We start from the raw sequence: 18,386 nt of genomic DNA, 5'->3' as shown, positions 1-18,386 counted from the left end.
CGGGACCCGCGGCTAATACAGGACATCACCGATCGCGGTGATGCCCTGTATTAACCCTTCAGGCGCGGCAATCAAAGCTGACCGCCGCGTCTGAAGGGAAAGTGACACTAAAACGGCTGTTCAGTCGGGCTGTTCGGGACCGCCGCGATTTCACCGTGGCGGTCCCGAACAGCCCGGCTGAATAGCCGGGTTAGTGCTTACAGGACACCGGGAGGGACCTTACCTGCCTCCTCGGTGTCTTCTCCGTTCAGGGATCCCCTGTATGGCCGGCGCTCTCCTTCCTCATTATCACGTCGTTGCGTACGTGCGTCTGCGTGCGTAACGACCTGATGACGACGACGGAGAGCGAGGATACCCGGCCGGCAGCAGAGACATTCCGGAGAGACGGGGACACGGTGACAGCGATGGAGCGACATCCAGGGCAGCGGTGATGGGTCCGGAGCGGCGGGAACACGTGAGTATTACCTCCTATGCAGTGGTCTTCAATCTGCGGACCTCCAGATGTTGCAAAACTACAACTCCCAGCATGCCCGGACAGCCAACGGCTGTCCGGGCATGCTGGGAGTTGTAGTTTTGCAACATCTGGAGTTCCGCAGGTTGAAGACCACAATTGGGTTCAAAATCTTAAATTTTTTAGATTTTGCACCTAAAAATTGGGTGCGTCTTATACGTCCTATAGTGCGAAAAATACGGTAGGTAAAAAAAAAAACTGATATATTACACATTAGAAGTATTTGATCATTACTATCACAAGAATCTGTACAAGTTCCTTTAATAAAAATTACAAACACATTATTTTATTTTCTGGACAAAAGTGCCAAATTTTTACAAATTTTTATAACAGATGGTTGGCACTAGAGATGAGCGAACTTACAGTAAATTCGATTTGTCACGAACTTCTCGGCTCGGCAGTTGATGACTTATTCTGCGTAAATTAGTTCAGCCTTCAGGTGCTCCGGTGGGCTGGAAAAGGTGGACACATTCCTAGGAAAGAGTCTCCTAGGACTGTATCCACCTTTTCCAGCCCACGGGAGCACCTGAAAGCTGAACTAATTTATGCAGGAAAAGTCATCAACTGCCGAGCCGAGAAGTTTGTGACGAATCGAATTTACTGTAAGTTCGCTCATCTCTAGTTGGCAACTCTGCTGAGGAAGCTGATTAATGGGTTTATGAGAAGATTACAGGTAATCACTTAACCACAAGACAGGTGATAACTATTTGATCAGCGGGGGTCTGACTCATGGGACCCTCATTGATCACAAGAACAGGGGTCCCTTGCTGCCAGTGTGAATAGACTGGACATTGAGCAAGCTCACTGCTGCCCCAATCACCCACTATGGTGCTGTACTCAGCTGTCTTCAGCAGTCCTAGACCCCCACCAACCATATACTCGTCTGTCCTGTGAATAAAATAAGGACAACAAGGACTATAGAGGCCATTTTAAAGAGAACCTGTGATCTCTTTGTTATAGACAGGCAAGGAGGGGCTGATTACATACCTGCTTATAGTATGCTCCATTCATTTCTATGAGAGCACTCCCATAGAAATGAATGGACCGTGAGCCGTCTACCGGTAGACAACACACTGAGAGCGTCGGGGTCCCATGCTGTAGATCGCGGTGGCCCCCACACAATCAGCTACGTATCCCCTATCCTGTGGATAGGTGATAAATTAATTTTAGTCTGAGTACTCTTAAATTATACAAAATATAAATTTGGGCAAATCACATTTAAAGAGGAGCTGTGGGCAGAGTCAACACGTTAGGGGGGAATCTTCTAAGACTCCTAATGTATTGGCCAAATCCTATGCCAATACATTAGGAGATGTCTGCCTTTTAATGAATTGGGATGGATGAACAAGGAAAAAAAAACGGTACTGGTAGCACAAACCATTGCAGGAGCTGTTTCAGGTAGGTACACTTCTTTATTAAGCCGTGCAACAACGCGTTTTGAGGCCACAATGCCTCTTCATCAGGAACAATGCCTGCATAGATTTTGGCTACAATATATACTAGCTCTCTTGTGTATATCGTAGCAAATTTGTGGTTCGACCACAGCCTTTTTATACTAAGCCCCACCCACTTAAAAAACCTGGCACAGGTAGTGTAAAAGGGCAAAAAGTCATACATAGTTTGTACAGCTGAAAAAATATGTTTATTGTCTTCAGCCTACTACCCTATAGCAGTGTTTTCAAAACAGTGTGTCTACAACTGTTGCAAAACTATAACTCCTAGCAGACATGCTGGGAGTTGTAGTTTTTCAACAGCTGGTACAGGACTGCTGGGATGGGACCCTGGGACTTAATGAGGATTGGTAGCCGACACACGCTCCATTCATTATTATGGGAGAGCCAGAAATGTCCAACTGCTTTACTTGAGTTTCTTCGGCGCTCCCATAGAAATGAACTGACCGCACGTGCTCCTCACTTAGAGCCAGGGTCCTGTTTCAGAGATTTCGGGGACCCAGAGGTCAGCCATGCGATCAGCTACTTATCCCCTATCCTGTGAATAGTGGAACAGATAGTTTTGGATGAGCATCCCCTTTAATGTCAGCAAAGCATAAATCTGAGTCTTAGGGGATGTAAATCTCATGAGTCTAAGATTCCCTTCTGAAAGGAAGTTAGTGGAAATGTGCAGCAAAATAGTGAAACACTGTATATGTTGGGAATGGGGTAGGGGCATAAAAAACAAATAAAGTCATCATTGTAATCGTGGCATCTGAGACACTAATTGTAAATATTAAACCACAATATTCAAGTGAAGCTCCACGAAGTGTTTTATTTATTGAATCAACCGTCACTTCGCTGTTTCATCAAATTAAAAAAACAGCCAAGGTTTGGAGTGTAAAGTTAATCAAATTGGCTTTTTTTGCGAAAAAGATTTTTTGCAATATTAAATGGAATTATTGAAGATTTTGTTTGTGTTATGTGTAAAGTTTCTAAAATGCATAGGAAATATTTACAGGTACATTTACAGGTACAGGTGTGTTTTTTTGCATCATAAATAGGATACGTATTTCCTGTAGAGGTAAGTAATTCACTTGGCACTCACAGAAAATAGAAAGAAATTAGTAAATAATAAAGAAAGGGAAAGAATATTGATCATTTTTATCTTACAGAGTCCTGTTTAAAATGTACCTGTCACGAGATAAACAAGAAAAAAAAAGTTGTTTTTTTTTAAATCATTTTCTGGCTCCTAATTCCCTTGTTCCGTATGTACTCGAGTATAAGCCGACCCAAATATAAGCCGAGGCCCCTAATTTCACCCCAAAAACCCAGGAAAAGTTATTGACTCGAGTATAAGCCTAGGGTGGGAAATACATCATCCCCCCTGTCATCATCCAGACCCTCGTCATTAACACCCTCATCATTATCACCCTGTCATCATCCCCCCTTCATCATCATCACCTGTCATCATACCCCCCCCTTCATCATTACCCTATCATCATCCCCCCTTTTATCATTACCCTGTCATCATCCCCCCTTTATCATCCCCCCCTTCATCATCCCCCCTTCATCATTACCCTATCATCATCCCCCCTTCATCATCCCCCCCTTCATCATCCCCCCCTTCATCATCCCCCCTTCATCATTACCCTGTCATCATCCCCCCTTTATCATCCCCCCCTTCATCATCCCCCCTTCATCATTACCCTGTCATCAACCCCCCTTCATCATCCCCCCCTTCATCATTACCCTGTCATCATCCCACCCTTCATCATTACCCTGTCATCATCCCCCCTTCATCATCCCCCCCTTCATCATTACCCTGTCATCATCCCACACCACCCCCTTCATCATCACCGTTTGTCAATGTCTGATTTAACAGTGGTCTTCAACCTGCGGACCTCCAGATGTTCCAAAACTACAACTCCCAGCATGCCCGGACAGCCATTGGCTGTCCGGGCATGCTGGGAGTTGTAGTTTTGAAACATCTGGAGGTCCGCAGGTTGAAGACCACTGCCCGGGCCTTCGTCATCATCCAGCCCCCCATCCCCCCTTTAGTTTTGTACTCACCTCCGCTCGGCGGGACGTTCGGGTGAGCTGGTCCGGGCCATCTGTTCTGCAGGACCGTCCGGTGGGGAGGGATAGTCGTTCCGGGCTGTCCATATTCACCGGGGGGGGGGGGGGGGCCTCTTCTCCGTGCTTCGTGCCTGGCCCCGGAATAATGATGTTGCCTTGACGACGACGCACAGGGATGCAACGTCCCTGTGTGTTGTCCTCAAGGCAACGTCATTATTCCGGGCCCGAAGCGTGGAGAAGAGGCCCCCCCGGTGAAGATGGACAGCCCGGAACGACTATTCCTCACCACCGGACGGTCCTGCAGCACAGATGGCCCGGACCAGCGCACCATAACATCCCGCCGAGCGGAGGTGAGTACAAAACTAAATGGGGGATGGGGGGCTGGATGATGATGAAGGCCAGGGCAGTGGTCTTCAACCTGCGGACCTCCAGATGTTTCAACACTACAACTCCCAGCATGCCTGGACAGCCGGTGGCTATCCGGGCATGCTGGGAGTTGTAGTTTTGAAACATCTGGAGGTCCGCAAGTTGAAGACCACTGAGGGCTGAGAGTTCACTCCAGTATAAGCCAAGGGGGGGTGTTTTCAGCACGAAAAATCGTGCTGAAAAACTCGGCTTATACTCAAGTATATACGGTAAGTTGCTCACATTGAATGCAGTTCACTGAGGAGGGGGCATTACCTGGTTTCCCTCACATCTCATATGTAAACTTCCTTCTTCGTTTCCAGAGCTGACAATTGGCTGCTTTGTGCACTGAGTCTCTATGACATACCCCCGGCTCACGCAGCAGGCTTTTTGACAAGCCAGGAGTCTGCACAGAGCTCTGCTTGGCCGCCCACACTTCCTGTATTTTGTCTCTGCACAGAGACACACAGAGAAACCTATCCATGTGCACCAAACCATAGAAAGAGTTAATCATGAAAAATATATAACTTTATTAGATACAAAATTAAAATGACAATATATTAAAAATCAGCAGCAGTCAGAAGAAAAAGACTCAAATCAGAGAGTATAAACGTCTCCGTGGTGACATAGGATATACAAGTGATGCTGTATACTGTATATGTTAAACAGGCACACACAATAGGCTAGTATATATGCCCATGCATACAATTGTAAACCCAGCACACTGTAAACATAGAGACAAATAGTGGTAAGATAGCGAGGAAGCGAAACTGCGTAAGGGTAGGCTCATGCCAGATTTGAGTATAGCACAGTGTCAGATGGACTGAATGAATGGTCAGCTCTCTTTCTTCTTTTTTTTTCTTGGTTTTTGCTAAGTGGGAAATCATTGTTCCATCATTTGTGGATGTTACTTTGTCCTCCATATTGTATGGATTCACCCATGATCCCACCTATATTGCTCCGTATATCAGGCAATTGACATTTATATGCTATCTCACCACTATTTATCTCTATATTTACAGTGTGCTGGGTTTACAATTGTATGCATGGGCATATATACTAGCCTATTGTGAGTGCCTATTTAACATATACAGTACACAGCATCACCTGTATATTCCTTGCATATCCTATGTCACCACGGAGATGTTTATACTCTCTGATTTGAGTCTTTTTCTTCTGACTGCTGCTGATTTTTAATGCACTGTCATTTTAATTGTGTATCTAATAAAGTTACATATTTTTCATGATTAAAGGGGTATTCCAGGCAAAAACTTTTTTTTTTATATATCAACTGGCTCTGGAAAGTTAAACAGATTTGTAAATTACTTCTATTAAAAAATATTAACCCTTCCAATAGTTATTAGCTTCTGAAGTTGAGTTGTTGTTTTCTGTCTAACTGCTTTCTGATGACTCACGTCCCGGGAGCTGTCCAGCTCCTATGGGGATATTTTCCCATCATGCACAGCTCCCGGGACGTGACATCATCATTGAGCAGTTAGACAGAAAACTTCAGAAGCTAATAACTATTGGAAGGATTAAGATTTTTTAACAGAAGTAATTTACAAATCTGTTCAACTTTCCGGAGCCAGTTTATATATAAAAAAAAGTTTTGCCTGGAATACCCCTTTAACTCTTTGTGTGGTTTGGTGCACATGATTAGGTTTCTCTATTAGTTTAATAGCCACCAAACACTTGTTATGGTGTACTTTTGGCCTATATATTGGATTATACAGAGACACACAGGCAATAGCTGCAGGGATAAGACAGTGTTCTGGACAGTCAAGGGACCCCTAATGGTAGGAATTGACAATTTTTTTCACCCATAAAATACACATTTTTTAACCAATCTTTATCTACAACCAATCTATGTTACAATTATATAAAAAGTTTTTGAAAATGACAGTACCCATTTAAATAGTTTCTTGTGTTCTCTGCACCATATTCTATAAATGGCCGATAGGCGGAGGTCCTATGAAGATGGGTGGGGGTCCTATGAAGAATGAATGGACGGGAGTCAATACACAGTCAAGCCTGTAAGGGTCTTAGTCTTCCGGTAGGTGGGGGTTGTTGCAATGTTTACCAACAGGGAAATCTGTAAATATAAACACAAAACTGGTGTCAGATTTAGCATAGACTTCATTACAGATTCCGTGCTGAGATCCACATAAAATTATGTAGCAATGATATAACTAACTCTTTATTCTTTCTCCATTCTTGTTGCACACAAATTATGAGCCTCAACATTTAACGAACCTTCTGCCAACCCTGTATTGTACATAACGTAGCATTGATAGTAATATTATCTCCTTAGTGGTGGCGGGAGGCAGTAGCAGGCCTATTTAGTGGCAGAGCCTACAGGCATCATGAGAAACATTACAAAATGATGTATTATCAGCCGGTGTTTTTCAACTAAGACCTGGATATATTACAAATGGGCTCATAAGTCTTCAACATTGCATTTTGCTGTTGCAGACTTAATATTTTGCCCTAGAACACAGCTTTTGTTCTGGATTCTGTTTTTAACTCAGAGGAAAAGGAGAATTTAAGGCTTGTGCCGGCAGCTTCGGGGTAGTTTGACAATTTTCTATTTAAAATGAGTTTCCCTGCCGTTCATTACAGGCAAAAGATTTAACCTAGTGTATGACCCTTCAGGGATGAGCAAGTCCATCCATTCACATAGGGAACATATTTTTCCTGATATTCATCACACAGGCTCGGAGCGGTAATTCCAGGGCCTCGGAATATCCTTGCTACAAAAAAAAAAAAGAAATGTGTGTTACCGTGCGCTGCTTGAGGTAAGAAGATTAAAGAACACAGATATTAAGACCTGAGTAATGAGGCCGAATAATCCTGAGAGGTAGAAACACACGTTTTTCTGTTGTTTAAGGGAAAAATCAGCTCATTCTTCTGGCCCTACAGCATTAGGAAGGTGTCAGTGGGAAGAAAGATGCAGGTTAACTGCTTGACTGCTAGTAAATCCATTGATGCAGGAGGTTAATATTAGAAGTCAAGGTAAGGGTTGGTTCACAGACAGCGTTTTTAGAAAAACATCAGTGCAGTTTTTAAAGCAGTTATCCACTATTTTTTTCTAATCTTTCCATTCTGCCTGGGCTACAAAAAGAAAAATAATAAACTTTAAGTTCCCTTCTGCCACTCCCCCAGTGCGACTATCGCGAGCATGTCTTCTTGGCTCCGGTTTTCCTTTGCATTTTGGGGCCCGACATGTCAGATTGCGCTGAGCTTAACGCCACCTGCAGCAATGTCTGGCCTGGGCTGGTTATAGGCTAAGCAGCAGTGTCATGTAACAGGCCCAGACCCAGCCTTCTTCCTGGTGCCGGCCGAGGTAGGACATTGCTGTGGCCAGCGATAAGCTCAGCACAGTCCGACATTTCAGGCCCCAGAATGTGGAAAAAGACTGGGGCCCAGAAGACGAGACCGATATCGGCATACAAGGGGAGTGGCAAAAGGTAAGTTAAAGTTTGTTATTTTTCTTTTTGTAGCCCGGTCAGAATAGAATATAATAATAATAAAAATGAAACTGTGGATATCCCCTTTAATGCGGATCTTGTAAACCAAAGCCACAAGTGGATTCAAAATAAATAAGAAATATTAAAGAAAGATCTAAACACACAAACTAATTTCCCATGGGAATATGGTGGGACGATTTACCAATACTGTATTATGATTGGACAGTGTAGGGGAAATTTACCCTACACTGTCCAATCATAATACAGTATTGGCAAAATTATGTATATTTTACCCAGATTGGCGCCGCTGTTCCAGAGATACAGGGTGTATTAGCCTCCATTGCAAATATGTAAATGTGCAATGGCGCAGGGACCCGGCATACCCAGCATCCCTGCCTCCTTCCCCTCTGCTCCTATATTCCCGCCTACCTCCTGAATATTCATAGATCCCTTTACCCTGTGAGTGGGTGGTGGGCAGCATATTAGAGCAGAGGTAAAAGGAGTCAGGGATTCTGGGTATGCCAGATCCCACCTCAATTACGTAAAGGATTACATTTACATACTAGGAACAGAGGCTAAAACACCCTGTATCTCCAGTATGGTGGTGCTGTTTTGGGTAAGTTATGCATCATTTCAATCTGGTTCACCCGCACTATAACCCTGTGTATTGGGTTTAGTGCAGGTTTACCGGCTGTCAGTTCTCTTTAAGGGGAATTCCCATCTCTTAAGTTTTGTTTCCCGGAATTCAGAAACCATTAGCAGCTGAAGCTGAGAAGTTATACAATTTGCATGACTCCTATTGATTTTAATGGGAGTTGTGCAAATGGCACAGCCCCACGAGCTATGTTGTTTGTGTAAATCCCATTAAAGTCAATGGGAGTTACACAAACTGCATAACTTTTCCAGTTTGGCATTTAGCTTTCTAACCACCTCCCACAGCCGAATATACAAGATGGGAATACTTCTTAAAAATGTGTCAGATTTAAGAGACACAAGGCAACGCACGGTCCATGCACAAGATGACAAGGAGCTGGAGTAAATTTCTGAAATAACTTACACCAATTATGATAAATCTGCGGAGTCATGCAAGCCATGCCCCTTCAGGTAAGTCACACCCACTAAAAGTGGCATAGATGGTGGAGAACGACAAAACTCATAGGGCTTTAGTGTTGAGCGGCATAGGCCATATTCGAATTCGCGAATATTCGCGAATATATGGACCAATATTCGTCATATTTGCGAATATTCGCATAGTCGTAATATTCTCATTTTATTTTCGCATATGCGAATATTCGCGTGTGCGAAAATTAACATATGTGAAAATTCGCATATACAAAAGTTAGCATAATCGAAAATTCGCATATGTGAAAATTAGCATATGCAAATTTTCGTATATGCGAAAATTCACACACCGGTCTCACACAGTAGTATTAGAGCCTTCCTACACCACATAAGCTGGAAGCAGAGAGGGATGATCACTGTGATGTGTACTGTGAAAAAAAAAAAAAAAAACGAATATTCGTAATTCCAAATATATAGCGCTATATTCGCGAATATTCGCGAATTCGCGAATATGCGATATTTGCAAATAAAATTCGAATTGCGAATCTTTGCGAGCAACACTATAGGGCTTATGCAATAATGTGTGACTTTTGTGTGCCAAAAAACAAGCATACGGCCTTGATAAATTCATTCCTGTAAGCTTAGACTAGACAGTCGAACAAAATGTCAGATCAAAGTGGCTCAGGCTGTTTGATGAATTTGGTTCATCCATTCCTTAGACTGTCTAGTTAGGAAGAATGAGCAATGCCACAGAGGAGCAGGCAGAAAATGAATACAGCAGATTTTCTGTGTGGAGAAATATTCTGCTGTGTAAAGCAATGTTCTGCAGCAGCTTTGGATGGAGAGCTGGCTAGGGTGCTGTGGATAGGAATTAGGCAGAGTTGTTCATACATGATAAAGAGCTGAGGGAAACTATTGCATTATGGGAATTGTAGTACTGATCACTTGCTCGAAAAGTCACAGACACATAAAACAAATAGATTTTTAATAGTTCCTGAACTGGGGGTAAGCAATGTTACATGCTTCTGCAGAATTTTCATTATTTACCAGAAATTGCAGTACCCCTTTAAAGTGGATGTCTGCTGGAGACAATCTCTGTTCATTAGAACGGGAGTTCCACCACAATGAGCTGATCACAGATTGTCCGGCTTCATTAGCAGTAATCTAATGCAGAACCCAGAAGCAAGTGTTCCTGTAGCACAACTGCAGGTAAACTGTAGCATTATACATACTACGTACTAAACTCCTAAAAACAGTATTCAAGTACTAAAAGCAGAAATTAGCTGATGAGATTTATCACGACTCTTGCAAGGTTGCATAGACATATTTATTCTTTCTACGGACATCAGAATTTGAATTTCTGTGCCAGATGTTTCAGCACGGAAATTCTGCTATGTCAACAGCGCAGCAGAATCCTAGTGAAATCAAAGGAGCTCGGCTGCTGCGAAATCTCCGTGTGGAATTCCCCATGCCCCTCGTGACGTCACTCCCCCTCAATGCAAGTCTATGGGAGGGGGCATGGCAGTCACCACGCCCCCTCCCATAGATTTGCATTGAGGGGGCGTGGTGTGACATCATGAGGGAGGGTGGCCGTGACGTCATGAGCTAAACATATGCCGGGTGCTGCATAGAGATCGCGGGGGTCCCACCGGTGGGACCTCCACGATCAGACATCTTATCCCCTATCCTTTGGATAGGGGATAAGATATCTGGCGGCGGAGTACCCCTTTAAAGAAGGATAACTTATGTGGCTCTGTATTTTCTCTCTTAATAAGGCTATGCTCAAGCTCTCACTGCTCTGGTACTTTTGAATTACTTGGGTCCTACTCTGGTACTTGTGGTTGACTCTGATGCTGCTCTGGTCACCAGTGACCCGTCCATCTGTATTTTATTGGAACCTGTGGTCTCCTTCGTAGCATGTGAATGTTGGAGCTTCTCTCAGACAGTTTGAATACATCAGACTTCCTCTCTCTAAGAGCGCTCTCAGATCTCCATTGTATAAGAACAGGCCCCAACCTCAACTCCAGCTCCCTGGCACCATCTCTAACCTACCCAGGTTAGCACCATGGAGGGGGACATAATATTATAGACAATGCCACCTTCTTTCCAATTGCACTAGATTTGATTAAGTGGCACATTTTGACATGTGCCCTTTCCATTTTACCAGTCTTGGGTTTTTATAGCTCTCCAATATCCTCCCATCGTAACTGATGATTAGGCATTTCAAAGCATTTTTTTGTTTTATTGTAAAACATAAAATTGTTCCCCTACTGGGCCTAATTGGACATCAGGCTGACCCCGGGCATATCTGTACTCCGATCACATGAAGCGTAATTGCCACCAGTGTCCACAATCACCAGTTTGGAGAACAACATCTTAGACCTTTTAGTACTTATGGGACAGGCAAACCATAGTGATTCACCACAACCATGCATAAAATATTGTAATTAAAAGGTAAATAAAGTCGTTGAGAGGAAATGTAAATTGACACAAGCTGCGATCTGCTAAGGAAAGCATTTTCCTTTTTTTATTTTTTCCTTGTACGAAATATGCATAATTTATTATTAATAGCTTCATAGTGTCCTTTTCTGGTGCTCTTGTCAGGCGGGCTGAGTTAACAGCCTATTATTGTGTACTTCTCACTGTGCCGTTAATAGCTTTAGTGTCTTCAATGGGAATACACCTGCTGCTCATAAAAGCATTTCGGCTGCTACAGAAATGTGACGAGTCTTCAGGTTGTTTTTTGGGATGACCTTGTGCAAACTTGTGTTCATCTCCATAACAATGCCAATAATGAAGGGACAGATTGCGATTCCAAAGAGCGCAGCATCTGTTTAAAAAAAAATGCCTTAAGAAACACAATCGTTTTATTTCATTTTTTTTCTAAAATACATTTCCTTACATGAAAATTTGACTGTGAAGAAAGTATTTTTATCCGGCTTTGAACAAGCCTTCCAGATTTTGTTTAGTTTCTTGCATTGTGACAGCAGCTGCTTCCAACCTTCGTATTTTCTACCATTCATTTCCCATGATTACAGCAATTGACTGTGAGCTCTGTTTACCAGTAACTAAATACACTTCTATTCTCTCCATAACATTTTATATTTCTTTTAATTTTCTTTGCTAAAACTTGGTTGCCAATGTTTCTTCATTGTTGATGTTGTAGTAATGGAAATGTCAGGGAGTGAGACCTTCAGATGTAGCAGGGCTAATTGTCCCTTAAAGGGGTACTCTGCCAGAAAACTTTTTTTTTTTTTAATCAACTGATGCTAGAAAGTCAAACAGATTTGTAAATTACTTCTATTTAAAAATCTTAATACTTCCAGTACTTATCAGCTGCTGTATGTACCAGAAAAAGTTATTTTCTTTTTGAATTTCCTTTCTGTCTGACCTCAGTGCTCTCTGCTGACACCTCTGTCCATGTCAGGAGTTCTCCAGAGCAGGGTATGTTTGCTATGGGGATTTTCTCCTACTCTAGATAGTACCTAAAATGGACAGAGGTGTCAGCAGAGAGCACTGTAGTCAGACAGAAAGATTAAGATTTTTAAATAGAAGTAATTTACAAATGTGTTTAACTTTCTGGCACCAGTTGATTGAAAAAAAAATGTTTTCCAGCAGAGTGCCCCTTTAACAGTTTATTTTTGGCATCAAGAGAACTTCCTTCATTTAAGATTATTAAGGAGCATTTGCCTGAAGTCCTATGGAAAACTCACGTAAGCCATGACAAACTCAGCTCTTCTATTCTAAGAGAAGATATGGGGAAAATGATACCTTTAGTTAGTTAGAATAGACAGTGCTAATATTGGTAAATTTTTTGGGGAAATATGATGAATCCCCTTCTTGTAGGGATGTACTGTGTTCTTTATCTATTATTTCATATGTGTACCTTCTTTTTTAACCATACACTACGTGGCCATTGATCCTATTAAAGAATTAGGACCTGTTCAAACAATGGAGAATCCACAAGGGATTTGTGCATGGAAGTTCCACACGGATTCAGACTTGTCCCACACGTCCATTGATTTAAATGGGTTTAGTGGTGCACGGTTACACATAAGAAGTTTTGCGTGGGAAGTTCTCATGTGGATTTGGATTCCGGTGGAAGATTGAACATGTTTACTCTTCGACTGGAAGCCATCAAGAAAGTCTCTGTCAAGGGACAGCTCTTGCCATGGACAAAAGCACCGCTTCTGTCCACAAAAGATCCCAAATTCGATGCGAACATACCCTTAGAGTAGGTCAGTCCCACAAAGTCACGATATGGTTGTATTTTAACATCCATATTATAGATGCAAGATCTGTACTCCCAGTGGTTCTTTTAAATCAAATTTAAATGGTATTTGTAATTTAGAAAAACTATAAAGATGTCAAAGAGATATATTAAACGTTGTTATCGGTCAGGGTCTGAGTGTTAAGACCCTAGCCAATCACAAGAAGCTGGGACAGGTCACTCCTGGTTCTGTGTCATGTGACATGGACGAGCATTTAATGTAAGTTTAGGGCTGTCCAGGCTCCTCTTTCCTCCCTTGTTCTGGTCATTAGTTAGGGTCTTTTTTATTAAATTTTTTTTTTATAGATAAAACTTAAATTAACATAGGACCCATAGAAAGCATATGATGTAATTGTGAGACCGGCCTTATACTGATTTATACACAATGGTGGATATTTATCAAATCATGCGCAAAGGAACAGTGGAGCAGTTTTCCATGGCAAACAGATTGCGGCTTTCATTTACAAAATGGCCTATGAAAAATTTAAGCAGTGGACGATCGTATGGGCAACTGCACCACTGCTCCTGTGCACAAGGTTTTATAAATTTTCATTGGGTTCACTTATACTGTCTACCATGGTCTTTAAATGTAGCAGATTTAAGCTACTGAGTGAGTCTTTTCCTTAGTGAAAGGAAAAGTCTCACTAGAGACAGTGAATTCTGAAGGCGTTGGCCTGTGTCTCACTTGGAGTTGTACTGTCAACATACTATAGCTGAAACAGTAAAATATAGACATAAATGCAGTGGGAACCCGCCCCAAACAAGTTTTGTGCCTCTTTGTGATGAGACCACCACTGGTGATTGGGTCATTTTGACCCTTAAAAAAAAATCATTGCTAGTTGGTTGCGCAGTTTTACATGGTAGGGTGCATTTTCACAACGTTTGTGCAATATGGCTGCCAGATCTGGCAGGGGGATTTAAAAAACAGCCGCTGCCGTATCCCTGCCCGCGCCCAATCCATTCATTTGAATTAGCCGAACAGAGACAAATAGTGACTCTGGGGTGCTCATTTCTGGACCATATCTGGTTTTGTTGCCGGACTGACAACTGCCAAATGAATAGGGTGCCGTGTTGGGTCAGCTGGGATACAGCAGTGGACAGTTTTTATATTCCCCTGCCGCTTCCATATTGCACAAAAGTGCCGTGAATGCACTGTGAAAGGGTATTTGCGGCTTATGGGTGATTGCTGCCAAACAAAAAGTCTTGGGATCGTTTTTCAGTGCACAAACCCATACCCACCTGCATACACACACATGGCCTTGAAATAGCTTCTATAAACAGGCAGTGATCTATGAGATCGGCTATCATTTACAGCGATCATTAGTAGGTCTGATAGTGCCCTTAGGCCTTTTGGCATTACTATAAAAAAAAATCATAGGGCTCTTCCTGCACCTCCCTTTAATACTCATGATATATGTTATTAACATCAGATTGTGGCACCACTTTAACTTCCTAGTTTACCACTTTAGAAGCCACTCAAATGATCCTGGATCTATGCCGATAACTTTAGATAACAAGCAAAACAACAAAACTCATCATCAAAATTCTGCAAGTGATGCTGACGATAAAATTGCCTGCATATGCCCAAGTCTTCTGTATCCTGCAACAGCGTTCGAGCAGTTTTTGGCAAGATGCTTCCATCAGTTCTTACTGCTGTGTTAACCCAGTTCAGACGTAAGAAGTAATTGTTGTAAAAGTTTGTGTAGAGCAGATTATGGCAGCCCTGTAGAGTACTAAAGGGTTGGGAATGTATATGTGAAGCATAAGAAGGAAGATAAAAAAGGTGATAATGAAAACACAAAGCTCTTCTAAGATGCCATGCTTTCTTGCTCACAGTTTCTTTCATCAACTAATCACAATTGATAGGTCAATAAAACACATTCTCAAAAGAAAAAAAACAAAACAACACCCAAACACAAGGAAATGCATTTAGATACATCAAGATGATAGGAGATAACATATGGGAATAGTTACAAAAATGCAATGCAATAAAATTAACTATTAAGTGAATGCTAAGTATGCCATTGTTGAAAGAAGAATATCATTTGGCATTGGAATTGGAAACTTCTGATATCTTTTTCTTTTTTGAGTTTGGATTTAGGACGTATGCACAAATCAAACCCTTATAAGAAGTTCCGATTATGGAAATTGTGAGTTAAAGTGCCAGAAAGTGAAAAAAAAGAACAAAACAATGCAATGTAATGCTTATGGGTGTACTTCTAGACTCATGCAATATGATCAGGTTTTTGCCTTTTTTAAATCTTTTTAATTACTAGTAGTTTCTGGTTAGCTCTTATCATTCTTTCTTTCAGGGCTGGTTTCACAAGCTCCTTTCAGGGCATTTCTTTTTCTCAGTTGTCCAAGTCCTACGTGTCCTTTCTTACTTCAGATTCTTCTCCTAGTCTTCCTGCACATTTGTTCGTGGGATTGCGTTTTCATCCTAGACATTGTTGGATCTTGGCACTTCAAGAGATGGCATAACAATGCCCATATTACAATACTGTGTGTCGGTCCTCAAAGAGAGATGTTGCGGACATGCACAGAAATGTGACACAGAAGCACAGCTGTAACAATATGTTGATTGTCAAAAAAAGATTTGCAAATGTTAAACATGGCGGCAGATGTCCCATGCAACAGTTTAAAATCCCCTATTGTAAAATAGACATATACTGCATGTCTCTTTTTGATATACTCGTGATTAGAGATGAGCGAACCAAACCCAGCAAACTCGGTCATGCTCAAAACTTAGTGGTGACAGAGGCTAGCTGAACTTTCAAACTCGTGTGAGCCTGGCAACAGGTAATATTCACAGAAGAGATGAGAAAAACATGACATTTTGGCACCTAAAAAGGAGGAAGTACTAGGAACACTGAGATGTTGTCAGGGTAGAACAGCATACCATCAGCAAGATCACATGACCGCAGGTTATCCAACCATTGCTTTGCATTATGTGCCATACAGCTCCCAAGCCAGGGAGGACACAGCATAGAGGTGGGGTTAAGAGGCTGATAAACCCCATGCACTGCATTTTGGTCCCCATTTTGAAGAGAGAAAGACCTGAGAGAGAGCAAGAACTACTGATCACAGAATGCATTCAAAAATCCAATTGAATTTCAAAGCAAGATGAGTAAGGCATTAATCAGTGGGCTGACCTCAGGCAGTGACCTCCTGTCACCTGCAGTGCTGTGTCCAGTTGGTGCACTACAAATTCCAGCCAGCAGTGAACGAGCCTCTTAAAGCTATCACATGACAATACCTGAGCAAAGCAGTGGGCTTACCTGTATTTTAACATAAATACACATTAAAAGCATTGTGAATGTGGAATATGCAATTTAGACTAATTTATGTATATTTTCTGGGTTTAATCAAGCATTTAGTATTTTTACCTGGTGGTAACATAACAATGTATTCAAAAGTGTTGAGAGTGAATGCAGAATATCTAAGGCTAAGTTATATGTATTCTCTGAGTATAATAAGAGAAAACCATAGCATTTATAGCTGGATTTAACATAAATACGCACTTCTAGTGTTGAGAATGAAAGTTGACTAGAAGATGAGTGGCATATCACCCCAAAAACATAAAAATAACCATTAATAAAAAAGCATATGTTTGGTAAAGGAATTGTTGGTCAGGGGAAAAGGACAGCACACCCCTGCCAGTAAGAATGTTGGTGGCAGTACCAGCACCAGTACAGGTAGCATCTGGATCCAGGTGCCTGGTGGGGGTAGTAGCAGCCACAGAAGCCATCCAAGGTTCTCACTGCCAGGGGTTGTGTAGTTTCAGAGGATAGCATGGCCCTTGTGGACTGGTCGACTCGTTCAAAGTCTACTCAGGAGGAGGAAAGAGTCTGACGATTTGACGTTGTGCTAGGTGTCAGTGGATTTCTTATTGGCAACTACATAGCGTGGTGAATATGTCCACGGTGGATATGCCGAGTGGGAGCAAGAAGCCTATGATCAGACATCAGAAGTACATGCAGAGAGGAGTGGCAGGGACAATGAGGAAGAGTTTGATAATGACGATGTAGTGTTTGACAGGTTGTAGGAATTAGGTGAGGAGAAGGTGACATGTTCAGAGCAAGAAGGTAGTGGTACTGTCAGTGAAGAAGAGTCTACTACTGCCTGCTGTACGCTGGCTACTACGACTCACCACCAGTCCACCACTACCTGCAAAACACTGGCTACTAAAACTTTTACCAGTCCACCACTGCCTGCTGTCCACTGGCTTCTATAACTCCCACCAGTCCACCACTGCATGCTGTCTACTGGCTACTACCACCACCACCAGTCCACCACTGTCTGCTGTACACTAGCTAATAAAATTTCCACCAGTCCACTACTGCCTGCTGGCTATTAAAATTTCTGCCAGTCCACCACTGCTTGCTTTCTACTGGCTACTATAACTCTTACCAGTCCACAACTGGCTGCTGTCCGCTGGCTACTACAACTTCCAGCAGTACACCACTGCTTGCTATATGCTGGCTACTACACTACACTAGCTACTAAAACTTCCACCAGTCCACTACTGCCTGCTGTATGCTGGCTATTAAAATTTCTGCCAGTCCACCACTGCTTGCTTTCTACTGGCTACTATAACTCTTACCAGTACACGACTGGCTGCTGTGCGCTGGCTACTACACTTCCAGCAGTACACCACTGCTTGCTATTTGCTGGCTACAACACTTTCAGCAGTCCACCACTTGCTGTCTACTGGATACTACAACTCCCACCAGTTTACCACTTCCTGCTTTACACTAACCACTAAAACTTCCACCAGTCCACAACTACCTGCTGAATGCTGGCTATTAAAATTTCTACCAGTCCACCACTGCTTGCTTTCTACTGGCTACTTTAACTCTTACCAGTCCACCACTGGCTGCTGTCCGTTGGCCACTATAACTCCCACCAGTCCGCCACTGCTTGTTGTATGCTGGCTACTACAATTCTCACCAGTGCATGACTGCCTTCTGTCCTTTTGCCACAACTACCATAAGTCCACCATAAACCTTGCTGCCTCTACAACCAGCCAGGCCTACACATACAAAAGCCATTCCCAGAAAAGCAATAATTTATTTGCTTTTCATACAAATGGTATTTTACATTCACTATTTTTGTAAACTATTCATTTTGCAACTCCTAGAAAGGAGAATTTGAAATGCTTG

The 18,386-nt window shown here is 42.4% G+C and overlaps 1 protein-coding gene across 2 annotated transcripts in view; it reads left to right on the top strand.

Annotated features, from left to right (window-relative positions):
* EPHA6 (EPH receptor A6) overlaps positions 1-18,386 on the top strand; it is a 1,030,110-nt gene that overhangs the window by 693,212 nt on the left and 318,512 nt on the right. The gene's annotated exons all lie outside the window — the stretch shown is intronic.

Source organism: Hyla sarda, chromosome 2 (genome assembly GCF_029499605.1).
Source record: "Hyla sarda isolate aHylSar1 chromosome 2, aHylSar1.hap1, whole genome shotgun sequence".
Taxonomy (NCBI): Eukaryota; Metazoa; Chordata; class Amphibia; order Anura; family Hylidae; genus Hyla; species Hyla sarda.
Note: the sequence above shows the minus strand (reverse complement) of the source record. Positions and strands in the feature narration are given on the sequence as shown.